Genomic DNA, 13,677 nt, shown 5'->3' with positions numbered 1-13,677 from the left:
TAATACATGAGTTGCAAAGAAATAGTAGAATAATAAAATCACTAATTCTCAATCATTTGGTTAATTTCCCCCATATCATATTAGGACATGGAGATATCTTCAAAATCTTCCATTTGGTCCGCTCCACTTGCTATCAAATCTTCAATCTCTTCCTCTTTGCCTTCCACCGCTTCTAAGTTTTAGTTGCGTCGCTCCGATCTAATCCAATCGCGAATGCACACTAGTACTTGCAAGCTAAATCCAGATAATGAGTGTCTATGGTCTCCAATTTATTGTCTTCCTTGGCTAAATGCACTCTCCGAAGCCACGGTTGATACTTGAACCGTAAGGATATCTCGAGCCATTCTTGAGAGTATCGGATGATTTGCCTTGTATTTCTTCTACCATGCTAAGACGTCCAAATCATCTAGTTTCTTGATATCCACATTTGGCTGCATCAAATAAAAGTGACATTCATCAAAGTTTGCATTACAAGAAGGAGTTGGATGTGAATGTAAAACTTTTAAATGCGACAAACCCGACAAGCCCTTTTTGCTATTTTGAGAAGTAGTAGGGCGTGGAGCAACGAGTGTAGCATTTTTTTCCAAATTAGAATAATGACTAAAAACTTTTCTAAACTCAGCATCAATAGCGAGGTCGGCTTATGGTTCAACTCCCTCTTTAATTTCTAAAAATGTATAAATTTGATTAACCAATGCTTTAGTATAAGACAGTTTTAAACAAGGATTTAAAAGAGAACCCAATATAAATAAAGTTGGGATGGGAAAAAATGCTTCTTAAATTTTGTTGTCATATCAAAAATAGCCGCTTGATAACGGGATTTATGTTTATGCTCTTGTAAAACTCTAGCTATTTCTGCTAAGTAGGCTAAAATTCCGGTTACCGTGGGATAGAATTGTTTAGAAAAAGCAAGAGTTGCATCATAAAAAATTTCTAAGAGTTCAACACATTCCTTAACATCTTCCCAATGCTTAAAATTTAACCAATCATCATTATTAATATTATATTTGTTGTGAACTTGTTGTATGGGAATCCTATACTCATATGCTTGTTGTAGCATAATGTAAGTGTAGTTCCACCTAGTCTCAATTTCTACTTGAATTTTCCTAGGTCTAAGGTTATTTTCCACACAACAATTCTTAAAATCTCTCAGTCTTCCCCTATTAGCATTACAAAAAAGAAACGCAACCGCCTCTCTAACTTTTTGAATAGAATCATCAAAACACACAAGACTATCTTTAACAATTAAGTTTAAAATGTGACAACTACATCTCACATGAATAATATTTTTTTACCGGAGGATTTAATTCTCTTTTTAAAAGACCAATCGCCTTTGTATTATTAGAAGCATTATCTAAAGCAATACAAAGTATTTTTCTATAAATGTTAAAAAAATTCATAATAGTAGACATTGAATCCGCTAAAAAATTTCCATCTTGACGATCTTTCCCTTCATCATATAAAAAAGCTATAATTCTTTTTTGCATAACCCAATTATCATCAACCCAATGACATGTAATAGCAAAAAAATCTAACTTGTTAAGACTAAGACCCAATTCAGCGGTAAGAGAAACATTACAATTTAAAGAATTAAATACATGGCGCAAATAAAATCTATATTTTTTATACAAATCTATAACATCCGCTCTACAAGTACTTCTAGGAATACCCTCAAATAACGAATTATAACAACGTCGAATGTAAGTAACAAACCCCAAACCCGAAGGAAAGGAAAATGGTAAACAATCATAAGCTACCATTTTAGCAATTTCTACACGCTCTTTTTTCTTGTCATACCGATATTTGGCACAAATATCATGTTTTGTGTCATTTTACATCCTACTCTTATGACTTTTATCGCTTAATTCATGATGCAATCGTCGTATTTGAACTTATGTCGTCATATTTCATGTGTATAGGTACGAAGATGACAAACGATGGAAAATTGTGCTTAAAGTGATTGATTTTGGAGCGTATGACGATCAGACGAGGTGACGAGTCGAAGACCACAAGTGATGAACTAAAAGGAAAAAAATTGAACTGAAGGTCTCGCTTTTCATCCATATCGCGTGAAGAAAGCGAACAAAACCAGCCCAGGCATTAACATCAGGCGATCCTTCCACATCGCGGAAGGAAAACGGGAGGCTTCAGAACATTGCGCGATCCTTCTGCGATGCGGAAGGAAAGCGGGGTTCTGCGTAGCTTTCCCGGTTCAACTAGGATTAGGTTTCCTTATTTTTTTGTTTTTACCCTAGACTATATATAGACGTTTTATTAGATGAAAACGTGTGCTGGGATTATTCAAGGACTTGTAAGCTGCCGTTCTATTTTCTCTCTCTAGGTTTATTTTATTTTTCATCTTTTTTCAACCCTAGATTATTCATGAATTCTTTTGTCTATGATCGAATCATGAGTAGCTAAACTTCTTAATTCTAGGGTTGTGGTGAAAGACTTGAAAGTTGGTTTGATGACAATTATTATCTATTGATTTTTCATATTTTGGGTTGTTTATTTATTCTTGATCTTAATTGTTTGATTATCTGGCCAATAGTTAGACACTATCTATGGTGCGTGAATTGGACTTGAGAAAGGGAATTCACGTACATAATAAGAATAAATAGAGTTTGTTCGATTTAATCGTTTCGCTACTGAGGATAGAGATATACCCTTTAGCCCTACTTAGTTGAATACGGAGAAATAAATGCGTTCTTGTTACCCTCGATGACCATAGAGATATAGGCATTATAGTAACATCTACGGGCTTGTGAGTAGTTCGAGAGAATATCACAAAGTATAATTAGCCCGCCAACTAGTAACCCAGAAAATAAAATAGGTGGAATTGTCTGAAGATCAACCGGATTGTCGAAATCCATGACCCTAGATCTTTCTCTCATCTGATAATTCTTACAATCTTTGTCAAGATATCCCAAATACAAAAACACCCATCACAAATTGTTTACTTTTCAGTTTTAGTTTAGTACAATAAACATCTTGATTTTCACTTTCTTGAATAGTTTCATTCAAACTTGAATTAGCTTAACAGTAGAATCTAAGTCTCTGTGGGATCGATATCTGGACTTAACAGTCTATATTACTTTTACGACCACATATACTTGCGTGTGCGTTTGGGAGAAACAAGTTTTTGGCGCCGCTACCGGGGACTTAGCAATATTACTGTTTTTCTAATTTGGATTTTTGAATTTCTATTCAAGTTTTTATTTATTTGTTATTATTTTATTTTATTTTTAATTTAATATTTTGGTTAGTTTGCTTGATATGGCATCTTGGAGTAAAAATGGGTCGAATATTAGTTGTTCCTATTTTGGTGATCTTTGTTTGATTTGTGAAGGACCCCACTTGTGGTAACACTGTCAAAATATTTCTAGGAATGGGTTGTGTGCACCTTCCCAATCTTTTGAGTGGAATATTTGTAATATATGTGGTGGTCAAGACGGTCATTGGAATGATTGTCCTAACTCTCACTCCCCATCCCCGAGCCCATATTATGATTCTCCTATTATTTGTGATGCTGACAGTAGTAACGAAGTGGAGGATGCGAAAAGTCTTGCTCGGGTTAGCGAGATGATGAAGCAAATACGGGAGCAAATAATGGAGCATGATGCATTAATAAGAGAGAAAAACGCAAAAATGTGGAAAGCCATAGAGAGGATTCGTGCCAAACTCACAGAGATGCAGGCCGAGGTCGTAACTTGTAATGATCTACAAGTTACAGGCTTAGTCAATACTCAAGACGAACCTCAAACAGAAGAAGAGAGCGAGTTCCCACAAGTAGATAGCTTTGAAGAACCAGAGATAGTGAGCCAATCTTGGCTAATAGAACAAGCTCAACAAATAAAATTTCATGGGTTTCTCCGTGATGGTCTTACAAACATGGCTACACAACTGATAGAGGGTAGAACTGAGCTCGTACAAGAGATAGACCAATTTGGCTCAGATATCCATGGCTTGCAGGCACAAATGAATAAAAAGGTTGAGGCGTCTGATGCCCAACTACATATTACCTTGGATAGTGGCCCGCATGTGGAGCAGATAGAGGAACTCCAACCATTCGATCAGATCTTTGTTGATGATGTCATTGTTGAGGAGGTATACAAAAGTGAGGATGTCAGAAATAATGCAGTTTTAGAGTTAGGGCGTGTTGGTCCTCGTTCTAAACATTTTTCTACATTATGCGTGGTTGGCAACATGGAAATCAAGCCTTCCACGCTGATGAAGAAGTGTATAGATGAGGAACAAGAGCCTTACATCCTGAAATTTGCCACACCAAAAAGACAAAGCGACATTCCTCACTTAAGGGCCAAGATGTTCAAGAAACGATATCTATTGCTTGGTTCCTTTATTTTTACACCACCGCCCCAGAAGCGTGATAGAAAATTGGATGCAAAATTAGGGGTGAAATTCATAAGTTCGAGGTGGAGGAAAAAGTTGATTCATGTCGTGCCACGACGATTAGGGGAAGTCTGAGTACCCAAAGTTAAAAGCTGAGGAGCATGCCAGAGTTTTAGTGTGGGGTCATTCGCCCCTTGATGATGAGAGCATGTTGCTAGCTAGGCCCTAGTGGGCCCCAGGGAGTATTTCTTACCTTGCTTGCGCTTTATTTTTTTCAAATATATATGCATTGAGGGCATTGCATAATTTTAAGTGTGGGGTGGGAAAATACGTCCCTGGTTTGCAACAACATGTTTTGAGGTTGCGGATGATGATTAGTATGCCTTAGGATTATTTTTTTTAGTAGTTTTGCATCTTAGTGTTGAAAAAAAAAATAGAAAAAGTTGAAAAAAAATTCAAAAAGATTTTATTTTCCTTATTTTTCTTTGATAACTTCTTAAGTCCCTCATTAGTAGGCATTCATCATCCACCCCCTTTGGTTTTCTTATGGCCTCGGTTCTTTCCCGAGGGGGGGGGGGGCTTTGAACCGGGCGTAGGTAGATTTTTTTTTTTTAGTCATAGAAAGGGCTTTTCCTGATGACGGGTGGATGACAACCTGCTTGAGGAAAAATTAGTCCTTAGGATAGGTGTATTCAAATGCTAGGTGCACGGGTTAGGTGAAGTATTGGCATATGAGTGATCTTGAATTTTTTCCCTTTGTGAAAGCATGCCTTGAAAATTGTATCACTTTTCTTGAAAGCACTTGCAAAATAGTCATTATTTGACTGGTATGACCCACTTGGCATTGTTGATTTTCATTGTTGTTTCATTCGAGGGACAACCAGATCCCTCTTGAGTTGATTGTGTGCCATGTGTGAGTAAGATTTTGCACTTGAATCCATGTTTGGTATTGATGTCTAGAACTTGCCCTGTGTGTTCACAAAGCGAAATGAAGTTCGGTTGAGCCTAGAAAATGATAGAGGCGTTTCTTTGATTAGTCACTAAAAAGCCTAAAAAGTTATTCCACCAACTTGCAAATAGCACCCTAGTTAACCCTTTTGAGCCTTTAGCCTTTTCTTTGATAGCAGTTAATTAGCCTTTACCCCTTCGTTCTATAAAACTTGATTTTTGATCCAAATACTCTATGAGCACTTTAATCATTTACATGTATAATGGGAGTTGGGATGTGAAATAAATAGGGGAAATGGTTGTTAATTGTAATCTAAGAAGACAATGGGAGCACCGAATGAAAAGAACTAATTCACTTGTTAGTTGGGAATTGAAAGAAAAAAAAAAAAAGAAATCTAAAAAATGTGTAGCGAAAAAGTTTTCCTTCTAACTTGTGTGGCTTTTAAAGAGTGGTGCTTAAACAAAGAAAAATGGGTGAATTGGGAGAAATTTAAAGGTTGGTTGGTGTTGAATAAGGGCTAATGAAGAAATTGTGCAAGAATGATAGAAGTATATGTATTAAAGTGCTTAGGAAGGTTAGTCACTATTATCCAAATAATTCTTACCCGTCCCTTGGCCTACAATACAACCCTCGAAGTCCTACTTGATTCTAGGTTCGTCTTACTTGTATTAGTGGAGTGGTTACACTACGGGCAAGCCTATGGTATGTCGTATTTTACATGTGATATTCTTTGTGAGAGTGAGCGTACTTAATGATTTTATGTCCATTGATTTAAACATATGTGGTTCTTGAGAGATATGGATTACTTTATTTTGGTGAGGGCACATAATTAGCAATAGAGTGGTGAAGCGTTGATTTCTTGATCATAAGGTTGCTTACATGCTTTAAAGTGGTGTCGTTAGGTCAATTGGTTTTAAAATTGAAGTGTTTTTTAGGAAGGTGGTCCTTGGTGCTAAAAATGAGGGTTTTGAATCTTTGGCATGGCTTTCGTAACTTGCCTTATTGTTTTGGTTTTGAAAATTTTCTTTTGAGATAGCCATACTAGCCGAATCCCGTTGCAGATCGGTTTGAATGAGTTGAGCTAGAAGTGTAGGTTGGTGTTGGTTTGTGTTTGCTCGAGGGCGAGCAAATTCGACGTGGGGGGTGGTGATATTTGGTACAAATATCATGTTTTGTGTCATTTTACATCCTACTCTTATGACTTTTTTCGCTTAATTCATGATGCAATCGTCGTATTTGAACTTATGTCGTCATATTTCATGTGTATAGGTACGAAGATGACAAATGATGGAAAACTGTGCTTAAAGTGATTGATTTTGGAGCGTATGACGATCAGACGAGGTGACGAGTCGAAGACCAAAAGTGATGAACTAAAAGGAAAAAAATTGAACTGAAGGTCTCGCTTTTCATCCGCATCGCGTGAAGAAAGTGGACAAAACCTGCCCAGGCATTAACATCAGGTGATCCTTCCGCATCGCGGAAGGAAAGCGGGAGGCTTCAAAACATTGTGCGATCCTTCCGCGATGCAGAAGGAAAGCGGGGTTCTGCGCAGCTTTCCCGGTTCGACTAGGATTAGGTTTCCTTATTTTTTTATTTTTACCCTAGACTATATATAGACGTTTTATTAGATGAAAACGTGTGCTGGGATTATTCAAGGACTTGTAAGCCGCCATTCTATTTTCTCTCTCTAGGTTTATTTTATTCTTCATCTTTTTTCAACCCTAGATTATTCATGAATTCTTTTGTCTATGATCGAATCATGAGTAGCTAAACTTCTTAATTCTAGGGTTGTGGCGAAAGACTTGAAAGTTGGTTTGATGACAATTATTATCTATTAATTTTTCATATTTTGGGTTGCTTATTTATTCTTGATCTTAATTGTTTGATTATCTGGCCAATAGTTAGACACTATCTGTGGTGCGCGAATTGGACTTGAGAAAGTGGAATTCACGTACGTAATAAGAATAAATAGAGTTTGTTCGATTTAATCGTTTCGCTACGAGGATAGAGATATACCCTTTAGCCCTACTTAGTTGAATACGGAGAAATAAATGTGTTCTTGTTACCTCTGATGACCATAGAGATATAGGCGTTATAGTAACATCCACAGGCTTGTGAGTAGTTCGAGAGAATATCACAAAGTATAATTAGCCCGTCAACTAGTAACCCAGGAAATAAAATAGGTGGAATTGTCTGAAGATCAACTGGATTGTCAAAAGCCATGACCCTAGATCTTTCTCTCATCTGATAATTCTTACAATCTTTGTCAAGATATCCCCAGTCACAAAAACACCCATCACAAATTGTTTACTTTTCAGTTTTAGTTTAGTACAATAAACATCTTGATTTTTACTTTCTTGAATAGTTTCATCCGAACTTGAATTAGCTTAACAGTAGAATCTAAGTCTCTGTGAGATCGATATCTGGACTTAACAGTCTATATTACTTGTACGACCACGTATACTTGCGTGTGCGTTTGGGAGCAACAAGTTTTTGGCGCCGCTGCCGGGGACTTAGCAATATTACTGTTTTTCTAATTTGAATTTTTGAATTTCTATTCAAGTTTTTATTTATTTATTATTATTTTATTTTATTTTTAATTTAATATTTTGGTTAATTTGCTTGATATGGCATCTTGGAGTAAAAATGGGTCGAATATTGGTTGTTCCTATTTTGGTGATCCTTGTTTGATTTGTGGAGGACCCCACTTGTGGCAACACTGTCAAAATATTTCCGGGAATGGGTTGTGTGCACCTTCCCAATCTTTTGAGTGGAATATTTGTAATATATGTGGTGGTCAAGACGGTCATTGGAATGGTCATTGTAATATAGAATAAGAATAGACATCATAAGTACAAGATCCTTGGGCGGCTTGGCATGAGAAGAAGCTTACCCCAAAATCCGCCAGCAATTATCCTCCACGCTAGCTATGAGGACGAGTAGCGGTCTCTATATCAAAATCTGCACTCAAAGAATGCAGCAAGGTAGTATCAGTACAAACACTAAGTACCGGTAAGCATCATAGGCCGACTAAGATTAGTATCATGCATATGGTATGAAATCAATAAAATAAACAAGCCAGTCAATCATACATGAATATCAATGCATCACAATAAGTCAACCACGGAGAATCACAACAAGTCAACCACGGACAATCACCAAATTGTCAAGAATCACAAACACGTCAAACACAACGGAGATAAAAGTACACTATACCCCCTCTCACTGTACACACATATTATCTGATGTCATAGCTCAGTAGTCATGACCTGCAGGGGACCCATGGTGTCCATGTACCACTCGTTCCAGAACACTCCTCAGAACCGAGCACAACCTCCGCTCCGGAATGAACCTCGAACACGGGATATAACAATAAATCTCTCGTTTTCGGAACTAACATCGGACCACGAGCCCATAAGCTAGGCCACATATGTGCCTTGTCATTCCTTTTACAGAACAGTGTTTCTTACCTTCTCAATAACCATATTCATCTCATCATTTCATGTCACAATACCCTCGAGAAGACTATATTAACTTTTCCTCACAATACAACCACTGGGGATTAAATCACACAGGTATAATGGCATGAAGCCTACACAAAATTCAATCACAACACATAGGAGCTCAACCATACAATATCATGTAATGATTACTAGACATGCTTTCTCTTAATGAAATCACAAACATACATTCAACTAACCAAAGTCTAACTCAAGTAAACTGTAACCTACCTCAAAGCAGAGCTGGAACAATGCAAGTCACTCTGCTATAGTCTTTCCTTTCCTCAAAGCATCAGAACGCCCAAAGTCTAGAAATAGAGGGCTCAATGAGTCATAATATTCAATCACAAGTTCCAACGCAAGAATACCCTTCCGTTACCCCATTCCAAGGGCTGGATGATTTTCTAGGTGATAAACAACCTATTTAGACCCTTAGTAATAATTAATCATCAATTTATAACAACATACTATCAATATTCCCATTACAAGCAGTTTTCCATGGTAAAGACACCATTTTTATAAAACCCTAGGTCTCCAAGAACTTAGTTTATGTCTCTAAATGTTCAATTTATGAAAAATAGCAACTAACCAACGCATTTAGATGATAACTAAGCGATAATAATCATAACCCATCAAGTTTAAAAGTTTCATTAATATTCTAGGGTTTCTAATTCAATTTCACCATTAAAGACCCATGAGGATGATTATAATAATGAAGGGGAAATGAATGATAGAAGGAAAGCAATGAAACTTACCTCACAAGATTGTCTTGTCCTAGCTTGAAAAATCTCTCTATGTGTTTGTTAGGAAATATGTTGGGGTGTTATGAATGACAAAATAAAACTAAGGCATTTAAAACCCAGATTGTGACTCCCGTTGACCGCTGCGGCGGTCGCTACGCCACTGCAGCGGTCCCGCTATAGCAGTCCCCAACTTTCTCGTCTGACTGCTATGGCGGTTAGTTCACCGCTATAGCGGTACCGCCATAGCGGTCCACCTTCCACCACAGCGGCCACCAAAGAAATGGTTGGCCGCTGGAAGTGGTCAAGGCGCCGCTATAGCGGTACCGTCACAGCGGTAATCCCACCGCTAATCACCTTTAACCTTTCAAATAAGATTTTAGTCCAAATTTTCCCTTTTTATTAGAACTCTAAGTCTCCATACACAATTTCCACCATTAATAATCAATTTATCACCCTAGGAAGTGATTATCTATACTCCTAGATGATTAAACAATAATACAATCAATAACCCATCAATTATTCAAGGGTTTGTAATTTCTAGGGTTCTAACCTTTTCTTCCACCATTAAAAGACCCTTAATTCATGTAGAAACTTAAGAATGACAATGGAATGAACAATAAAAGGGTTGGAACTTACCTTCAATAGAGGACCCACCAAGACTCTACGGAATTCGCCTCTTATTCTCTAGGGACAGTTTTTAGAGTTATGGGACCAATGACTCGAAGTTGTCAATATAAAAGTGGGCTTCTGCCTCTTGTCGACCGCTGCAGCACCCATAGCTATGGCGGACCTTATTAACTCCCAATCCTCGCGGTGACGACTAGCGCCTCGCTCTGGCGGACTCACTGTAGCAAACCGGTCCACTGCAGCGGTCGCATCAGAATCAAAAAGTCTAGTATTTCACTAAGTTTTCATTCGAGGCCCTACACATAAAAAATAGACATGCACACATAAGTAAAAATCCACTATGGATTCACCCGTGGCCTAGGAATCCCCAACAGGGGTCTAATTCACTAAGTCAGCCCCTAACAAAAATAAAATAAGTTTTCAAACAAGTGCGCAAAATACTATTGCAAGCCTTTTCTTTGAAATTCTAAATCTTAAAGTTTTCACTAAACCCGTTCCTAGTCTCGAAAATGAACTGCCAGAGGTAAAATGGTTAAAACCCTCCTAACGACCTAGTAGATCGTTACATCTATAAAACTTGCTCGTATATGATTTTTTAAAATTTATATGACTTGCACTGAGATGTATAAATTTACTAATATATGAATTTTTTATGACTTACTAAGTTGTATACTATACTCGTACATGAATCGATTACTTAGCCTATACTGACTGATAGTTCAAGGCCTAAAAAATGGAGGGAAATATTTGCATTGTAATATTCATTTGATAAGCTTTAAATGACAAATTTCCAAGAAATTAAAGAGGTTGATAACACGGTGAGCAAGGTGCACACTTGTTTTCCAAAGTCACCTTTTACCTTGGCCAATGAACAATTATCGAACTAATAGGGTCACCAAATCTAATTGGTGAAGAGTTTAGGTGTGGGTCATTTTTTATGCTCAATGCATCCAAGTAATAATTTGTCATGCCCCGAACCATGGCCTGGGTATAACACGAGGCTCGGTGCCTGTATGCATGTGACGAGTGAACCAACTGGCTGACTGGATGAACATGTGCTATAACTGTAAGCTGAATATAAACATACAACATGTTGATCTACTAAAGAGTCTGACTGAAATATCATAAATGTGAAAAGTACTGAAAAGCCTGCAAGTGTAATGACCCATTTGGTCGTTATTATGTTTTGACCATTTTACCCCCGTTGACCCATCCCCGAGCTTTATTAGTAAGATTTTGACCCGCGGGTACAGGTGGCATGGTTCCCTAGGCATGGGAGTAAGTTGTGATGTGACTTTTGGAAAAGTTGTCTTTTAAGTGAAAATCGTTTGACTCATAGTTGAATTTTGGGTAAACGGACCTTTTTTTGAAAATTCATCGATTTTGAGAGAATCATTTGTGACTGATTGGTGGGTTTGGTTCGGTTCCCAATGCACCCAGTTGCGTTTTGGGACTTGGGTTGGAAAGTTGCCTTTATCACCAAAAAACTCCCAAACAACTATAATGGCACCTACAATATCGTAATCAAGTAATTACATTCCATTAAGTCTCCAAAATTCATTCTCATATCCAACTTATATTATCAACTTCGCACCAACCCTTTGCATAATTATACACAACCCTTACTTATCGTCATTATTACCTTCCATAACAAGATTATACTCATAACATTCTAACAATGATAACCCAAGTTAAGTTACTACTCAACATATCATGAAATCTATATTCAAGCTTCATTTTCTACTTCCTTTCCTCATCCAATTTATTCAACAACTAAACATGTTTAATAACATGAAATAAACATGAAACTAACCTTTTATCTCATAGAATGAGCTTTGGATCAAGTTATCAACTTGTATGAAAACCTGAGCTTCAATAACACATGTGTTACACCCCGTATCTTCGAAGAAGCACTTATCAAATTTGAAACATAAGTACGTTGAGTTACGGTTAAGTAAAACCACTTTGAAAAATAAGCAAGCATTATAAAGTACATTTAATGAGTGAAGGGTGTATACAAGGTATACCAGAAGGTTATATAAGGAAATGAGTGGAAGAAATGGAGTACTACGACTTTGGAGAAAGGATGGGTTAAGTTTCGTGTGAAAATTTTGGTCCAACTTGAGGGACAAATATCTCTTAGCATATGAAGTGTTCTGAAGTCAAACAAAATCCTAAAATGAAGTTTGTCGAGTCTAGTTTTCAATTCAATAAACTGCTCATCGATAGGACATCGGAGTAGAGAATTATGGACGTTACAAATTCGGCTGACAGAGCAGAAACGCGTGCTGCAGTACTGCTACAGTAACCGACCTGCTACAGCAAAATGTTACAGTGAACCCGACCGGAATTTGACCCTATATAAAGGGTTTTTTTTTCATCAGATTTTACTAGAAATTTCTAGAAAATTGAAGAGAGAGAGAGAGGGAATCACAAAGTAAGCAATTTTCAAGCGACGGAATATTAATCGAAGCTCGGATAAATGCATGGATGTGATTCTAGCATGGTTTTGCGGTGGATTCAAGGTGGATATTGAAGATATCGCTATTTTAACAAAAATAAGGTATGAATCTCTCCTTATTAATATTAGTTTTGGTTAGTTACGAAGATAGAGTGATGAAATGGTTGTATAATAAAGATGTTGGTTGAGAAATTGGACAAACATCGCGTGGGATGTTTTATAGAATATTTTGGCATTGATGACGATGTTGTTGATGTTGGTGCTGTTGTAGTTGTTGTTTTGTTGGTATTGTGATTTCAGGCTAAGCATATAAACAGGGGAGGTGCTGCCCGAATTTCAGCAGATTATAAATGGATTTATTTGAAGGACTAAGACAAGTGTATAACGATGAGTTTAACGATTGTGTGAATCCTCTTAAATGTATACTTGCGAGCTCGGACGAATAAGAGTAGACAATTAGAGGCTGAACATGTATGTTAAGGCTTTCCCTTTCTTTCATTTTGGCATGATCCTATGACACGAGCGAACAACGAGTAATCGAGTCTCCATATTACTCTACTCTTAGAAGTATTAGGAGCATCTCAGTTATTGATGATCCTGTACCCCTTTATTATGATTATTATTTTTGTTCACGGGTCCTATATATTGTATTATGATAAGGTTAGTTTATGTTTATCCATTACATTCATTTGCATACATGTATATTCACCCGTGACCAGCAGGAGTTATATACGCATATATTATGTATATTATATATATATATATATGTATGGGGTATGGGAAAAGGGCAAGGCGCTATAGACGCATTACCACCTGATCAGCTGGTGCACAGTGATGATGATTATGATGCCCGAAGGGGCCTATATGATGATTATGATGCCCGAAGGGGCCTATATGATGATTATGATGCCCGAAGGGGCCTATATGGGATAGGGATCGAGCCGAACGTTCCTCGGCACTATGACCTATACATTGCATATCATACGCCCTCAGAGGCATTTTTAGTAAGCAGAGATATACAAATATGTTCAGATGGTAAGACATACA

Source organism: Lycium ferocissimum, chromosome 2 (assembly GCF_029784015.1).
Source record: "Lycium ferocissimum isolate CSIRO_LF1 chromosome 2, AGI_CSIRO_Lferr_CH_V1, whole genome shotgun sequence".
NCBI classification, from domain to species: domain Eukaryota; kingdom Viridiplantae; phylum Streptophyta; class Magnoliopsida; order Solanales; family Solanaceae; genus Lycium; species Lycium ferocissimum.
This window is presented reverse-complemented; position numbering follows the sequence as displayed.